This window comes from Lepus europaeus, chromosome 7 (genome assembly GCF_033115175.1).
Source record: "Lepus europaeus isolate LE1 chromosome 7, mLepTim1.pri, whole genome shotgun sequence".
Lineage (NCBI taxonomy): Eukaryota > Metazoa > Chordata > Mammalia > Lagomorpha > Leporidae > Lepus > Lepus europaeus.
In genome coordinates, this window is record NC_084833.1 from 85,187,291 (window position 1) to 85,194,523 (window position 7,233).

General features: G+C 40.0%; 1 pseudogene; it reads right to left on the reverse strand.

The window, feature by feature from the left end:
* Nucleotides 1-564: 564 nt before the first annotated feature.
* Nucleotides 565-1,077, reverse strand: LOC133764641 (large ribosomal subunit protein uL24-like; annotated as a pseudogene).
* Between the last annotated feature and the right edge of the window lie 6,156 nt (nucleotides 1,078-7,233).

Here is a 7,233-nt window from a genome sequence, read left to right on the forward strand (position 1 = left end):
TACCATTCTGTAAGTTGGGTTTTCACTCTATTGCTTGTTTTTTTCACTGTGCAGAAGAGTTTGATATGATCCTATTTGCTTATTTTCTCTTTTGTTGTCTATACTTTTGGGGTCATGTTAAAAAATCATTTTCCAGGGACCAGCACTGTGGCTCAGTGGGTAAAGCCACCAATTGCAGTACTGGCATCCCATATTTGTGCCAGTTTGAGTCCTGGCTGCTCCACTTCCGATCCAGCTCTCTGCTATGGCCTGGGAAAGCAGTAGAAGATGGCTCAAGTGCTTGGGCTGCTGCACCCACATGGGAGACATGCAAGAAGCTCCTGGCTTCTGGCTTCCAATTGACCCAGCTCCGGCTGTTGTGGCCATCTGGGGAGTGAACCAGCGGATGGAAGATTCTCTCTCTCTCCCTCCCTCTCTCTGTCTCTCTCTTTTTCGTTCTGCCTCTGTAACTCTACCTTTCAGATAAATAAATAAAATCATTTTAAAAAAATCATTCTCCAGATCAATGTCATGGAGCATTTTCCCCCATGTTTTCTTCCAGAAGTTTTATGGTTTCAGTTTTTTTTATTATTTCAGTTTTTAATGAAAGTTGCATATATAAGATGATTTTATTCTTGCATCTTCTCAATCGTTTCTTTCTTGTATTTGCCCTTCTCCTTTCCTACTTGACGAGACTTGGCTTTCCGTTCCAGGATCTTTTTGCGGTCTTTGTCCAGCTTTAGCCTAGTGATAACCACCTTGCTGGGGTGAATGCCCACATGGACAGTTGTGCCATTGGCCTTTTCTTGCTGCACCCACTCAATGTAGATGACGTATTTCTTCCTGTAAACCTGGACTACTTTGCCAATTTGCTGACCCTTATAGTGTCCTCACCCAACTTGCACTTCATCATCCTTTCGGATAGGCATGGATCGCACGTTGTACTTCTGTTTCAGCTCTTTGGAAAGGGGAGAAGACATAATCTTCCGGCGAATGTGGGAAGGGGCATTGAAATGCCTTTTCCAGTTCTTGCTCCTATCAGAAGTCACAAAGGGATTGAACTTCATTTTGGCAGCTGCCGCTCCGGCGATGGCCACCAAAGGGCTATGGTTTCAGTTTTTATGTTTATGTTTTAAATCCAGTTTGAATTACTTTTTTGTACAGATATTAGATAATGACCTAATCTTATTCTTCTGCAAGTGGATATACTGTGTTCTCAATATACCTCATTGAAGAGATGGTCCTCTCGCCATTGTGTGTTTTTGGTATCTTTGTTGACAACCAATTGGCCATAAATACATACATTTATTTCTGGGCTTTCTATTCTGTTCCATTGCTTATGTGTCATGTCAACTTTAAGCCAATACCCTGATGTTTTTGTGACTCTTGCTTTGTATTATATTTTGAAACCAGACTGTATAATTCTCCAAGTTTTGCTTTTAAATTCTAATGTATGTTTATTGTGTGTGTTTACTTATTTATTTGTTTATATTAGAATGCTTCTTTAGAGAAGTCAAGAGCTTAGACCAAAACATAACAAAAAAGCAAGACAAAACCAAGAAACAAACCTAAAAAACAAAAAAAAAAACTCCAATACTGATGAAATGAAATGCAAGAAAAGGACCAGAAAATAGAACTAAACTAGTAGATGGCGAACCTCCACTGGAACAGTAAAATAATATACACGATGAAGGAATATTTAAAGAAAACAGTACTATTCTTCTCTTTATGAACGTGTGATGTAAAGGAAAAAGTCATTCCCTCCTTTGTGTGTACTGCTTGGAGTGCGTCTGGAGATTGCTGCGGTGTGATTGTCTGTAACTGCTGGGGTTGTAGGACTCACTTCTATGGCTACCACCTGCCTGTCTCCTACAGAGTCTATTTTCTCACTACCAGTTCTCTCCGGAACAGGAAATGAGGAAAAGGAGGCGGGCCTCAGAGCTTTTAAAACAGGAACTGCTTTCTTTGGGGGCGAGTTTCTTTTGGGTCTACTCTAGATATTCTGTAGATATTCTTGCAATGCTGCTGGGCAGTTGGTGTCTGCCACTAGTTAAAAGGCTGGTGGGGAACAATGGGAGGCACCCTGCCAAAGCCCCGTGAGAATGATCCAGGAGGCCAGGATTCAGATAGCTGCTGCGGTAAGAAGGTAAGGTTGTTGGTGTTTGGTTTTGATTCTGTAACTATGTACCTTATTAATGTTTACACGCAGGAACTGGTTTGGAATTGATAAAGTGTAAGTGAAAATCTATATATGTACTTGCAAAGGAGAAGAGAGGGCAAGAACTCTACATTCGCCTCCAAAGAAATCTGGTTTAAATGCACTATGGTGTTTTCACATTTTTAGATGCATCTCAGGTGATTCTACGGTACAGCCAAATTGAAAACTGCTGCTTTAGAGGTTAGGTTGGGAGAGGAGGCAGCTGTAGCAGCAGCAGCTTTGGGGTGATTCGGTAGTTACATAATTGCCAACAGCTGAGCCGTGAGCAGGCCTCTAAGGATAGAAGCATTGCTTTCTTGTCTTAAAGACCAATAGTCAGGCACTGACAAGAGAATATGAATACTGTGTTTCCTGGCAAAAGGACTTTGAAGTAAAGAGACCTGAAGTCAGGTAAGCTTGGGCTATTATGATCTTGGACTTTAAGGTTATGTGACAATGCCTATAAAGAAAAATTTTCAGTAAGAAATACTCAAGTTATAGCAGTCTGGAATGATATGATGCCAGAAATATTGACTATGCTTAGTAGCAATTTAAGTAATTCTCATATTTGTGATTTGTAAAAGACTAAGAAAATATAAGTTAAATAGCATTTAAGATTCTTAATACAACTCTGTTAAGCCATCGATCTATAAGGTATAGATATATCTGAGAATAGTTGAATCTATAAGAGGTATCAACTTTAAGAATTTTTCTCTTTTCTGTAGATATTTTAACCTCTCCCCTAGCTAGTTGACATTGCTTCATCAATAATATAATTTAAGACAACTATTGCCTTTTGAAGCCAAAAGTTAAAAGGAGCTGAAACATTTATAATTTGAGGCAAGTTACAGGAACTGTGTGATGGAATCTGCTAAAAGTGCACATTTACAGATAAAATTCAATTGTTCTGGAGATTAGCTTTAGGAAGCAAGTGCTCTACTTTTGTTTTTAATGGACATATTTTATGTATTTGAAAGGCAGAGCTATGGGGTGGGGGAGCAGGGAGGAGAGGGGAGAGCAGAGAGGGAGATTTCCAGCAGCTGGTTCATTCCCCAAAAGTAAATGCTCTGCTTCTAAAAACTCATTCTATCCTGCCAACCCTCCCACTCTCCCATCTTCTAGGAATCAACATTCTTTTTTCTTTGAGTTTTTAAAAATTATTTATTTGAAAGAGAGAGAGAGATGGGGCCGACGCTGTGGCTCACTTGGTTAATCCTCTGCCTCTGGGGCCAGCATCCCATATGGGCGCCGGGTTCTAGTCCCAGTTGCTCCTGCTGCTGTGGCCTGGGAAGGCAGTGGAGGATGGCCCAAATGCTTGGGCCCCTGCACTCTCATGGGAGACCAGGAGAGGCACCTGGCTCCTGGCTTTGGCAATTTGTGGGGGTGAACCAACGGAAGGAAGACCTTTCTCTCTGTCTGTCTCTCTCTCACTGTCTAATTCTGTAAAATAAATAAAAAAGTAGAGAGGGGGGGGAGGGAGGGAGGGAGGTGGGGGAGATATCCTTCATCCACTGGTTCACTTGCCAGATGGCTGCAATGCCTAAGGTTTGGCTAGGCTGAAGCCAGGAGCCAGGAGCTTCTTCCAAGTTTGCTGTGTGGGTAGGAGGGGGCCCAAGGACTTGGGCTATCTTCTGCTGCTTTTCCCAGGCCATCACCAGAGAGCTGGATGGGAAGTGGAGTAGCCAGGACATGAATCAGTGTCCACATGAGATACCAGTATTGTAGGTGGCAGCTTTTATGTGCTACACAATAACACCAGCCATAATCAACATTCTTTATTCAGTGTGAAGTTTTTGTTTTGTTTGTTTTTTGTTTTTAATAGCTCCCACATACTGGAGAGAATATATGGGATTTGCCTTTCTGTGGCTGGCTTATTTCACTTAATAAGTTTCATCCATTTTGCTACAAATGACAGGATTCATCCTTTTTCATGACAGAATAGCATTCCATTGTGTATTTATGAACCTGTCTATAGATCTTCGTTTCTTTGAATATATACTAATATGAGTTGTTTATAATAGGAATGGTTGGTGTGGTTAATAGATTATGACAATTGTGTCTTCCTAATATAAGATGTTAACAGTGAGGGAAGATGGGTATGGTGAATATGGTAACTCTTTGTACTACTTCACAATTTTTGTTTTGCTGATTAGAAAGTATTCTGAAACAAATACTTTAACACATCCAGTAGTAAAGAAATAACTAATCTGGTATAATAATTTGACAAGCTTACTGAAATATATTTGCATATGAAAGAAAAGGGATATATAATTCATTTAAAAATACACATCCAGTATCTCATCTCCATTATTCTTTTTAAGTCCACATTGGGGAGCTCCTTACTCCAACATTGCAGGCATGAGAATTATATACTAATTCATTGGCTAACTAACATAGCAAATGTATTCTAAGTCATCACTGTTCCTAGTTTGCATTGATTCTAGTAATGTTGCAAACATGTAACATGGCATTTATGACTTAGTAGTGCCCCCTTTTCTAAGTTTTAACAGCCTCATCTCTGTTTATACCTAAGCAACTCTTCTGTTTTACAATATGTAACATGCAGTAATTACACAGATGGACTTTAGAGCCAGAGAATCCCTAGATTTGGTGAGCTCACTTCACTCTCTGAGCCAACCTTTACTTTTTCTAGATAGTTCAAGCATATATTCTCTTCCACCACTGGAATTTAGGAACTTGTCTATTCTCCTGGCCATAGCTTAGAAGTCTGGATCAGGTCATTTCCAGACTTTTGAGGTCAAACATTTTATTTTTGTAGAAACTTTGCTCTGCTTCAGACTAAATGAGTGAAAAAAATCATCAGTCTTTCAGTTCTTCTAGCTTCATTCCAGTGTGGTCAGAAAAGACATATAATTTGATTTCAATTTATTTTGAATTTGTTGAGACTTGTTTTATAACTTAATATATGGTCTATCCTAGGGAATATTCCATGCACTGATGAACATGTATTGTGCAGCTGTGGGATGTAATGTTCTATACATTTCTATTAGGTCCATTTGGACTATAGTGTAGATTAGCTTTGTTCCTTGTGGAACATTTTCAAAGCCTTATTTATTTATATAAAACACAGAATTAGAGAGAGAGGGAGAGAGATCTTCCATCCACTGGTTCACACCTCAAATGGCTGCAGTGGCTGGGGCTGGGCCAGGCTGAAATAAGGAGCCTGGAATTCCTTAAAGGTCTCCTATGTAGGTGACAGGAACCAAGCTTGGGTCATAATCCACTTCCTTATCAGACACATTATGGTAGCTGGGTCAGAAGTGGAGCATCCAGGATTTGAACGAGCATCATGAGATTCCAGCATCATAGGCTACAGCCCAACCTGGTGCATCACAGTCCAACACCAGGTTAATCTTCTTGTCTGATTTATCTGTCCTTGGATGAAATTGGGATGTTAATGTCCTGTAGTGCTATTGTGATGAATTTTATGTCTCCAATTAGATCTACTAATATTTGTTTTATAAAACTGGAAGCCTTATCATTAGGTGCAATATATTTATAGTCATCATACAGTCTTGTTGAATTTATGCCTTGATCATTATCTGGTGATCTTCTTGATCTATTTTAACAGGTTTTTTTTGTCTTAATGTCTGTTTTGTCTGATATCAGTACAGTTACTTTTGCTCACTTTTGATTTCTATTTGCATGGAATAATTTTTTCCATCTTTTCACTTTGTGTGTCTCTACTGGTGAAGTGTGCATCTTGTAGATGGCATATGGTTGGGTCTTGGCTTTTGATCCATTCAGTCAATCTGTATCTTTTTTTAAACAATGATTTATTTATTTATTTATTAGAAAGGCAGAGTTACAGAGAGGCAGATGGAGAGAGGGAGAGGGAGAGGGAGAGGGAGAGGGAGAGGGAGAGAGGTCTTCCATGTGCTGGTTTCACTCCCCAAGTGGCCAAATTGGCTGGAGCTGTGCCTATCTGAAGCCAGGAGCTTCTCCCAGGTCTCCCACATAGGTGCAGGGACACAAGCACTTGCGCCATCTTTCACTGCTTTCCCAGGCACATTAACTGGGAGCTGTACAAGAAGTGGTGTCTTTAGTGCCTATGCCATAATGCGAGCCCCTTTGTTTTCTTTTGATTTTTTAAAAATTTTAGCTCCCACATATAAGGGAGAACATGTGATAATTGTCTGTATCTGACTTATTTCACTCAACATTAAGTCCTCCAATTTGCAAACATTTTGATGCAAATGGTAGAATTTCTTTTATGTAGCTAAATAATATTCCATTGTGTGTGCCTTTATCCATTTATCTGATAACATTGTGTCTTTATCCATTCATCTTATGATGGACACTTTGGTTCATTCCATATTTTGGCTATTGAGAACAGTGCTGCTATAAACATAGTAGTTCAGATATCTTTTTTGACACAATGTATTCATACCTTTTGGGCATATAGCCAGTAGTGGGACTGCTAGATCGTATAATGTCTATTTCTAGTTATTAAAGAAATCTTCACACTTTTGTCCACAGTGGCTAAACTAACAGTGTCTAAGTGTTCCTTTTTCTCTGTATCTTGGCCAGCATTTGTTACTCTATTTTGGATATTACCATTCTGATAGGGATGAGGTGATATCTCATTGGTTTTTTTAAAAAAATATTTATTAATTTGACAGGTAGAGTTACAGAAAGAGAGGGGGAGAGACTGAGAGAGAAAGGTCTTCCATCCACTGGCTTACTACCCAAATGGCCACAACAGCTGGAGCTGGGCTGGTCCAAATCCAGGAGCCAGGAGTTCTTCCAGGTCTCGCATGTGGGTGCAGGGCTGCAGGGACCCCAGCACTTGGGTCGTCATCTTTCTCAGGCCAAAGCAGAGAGCTGAATCAAAAGAGGAGGAGCCAGGACACAAATCAGTGCCCATACGGTATGCTGGCACCGCAGGCAGAGGCTTAGCCTACTATTCCACAGCATTGGCCTCTCATTGTGATTTTCATATGCTTTTCCCTAATGGCTAGTGATGTTTAGCATTTTTTCATACACTTGTTGGCCATTTGTAGTTCTCCTTTTGAGAACTGTCTGTTGAGCTCTTT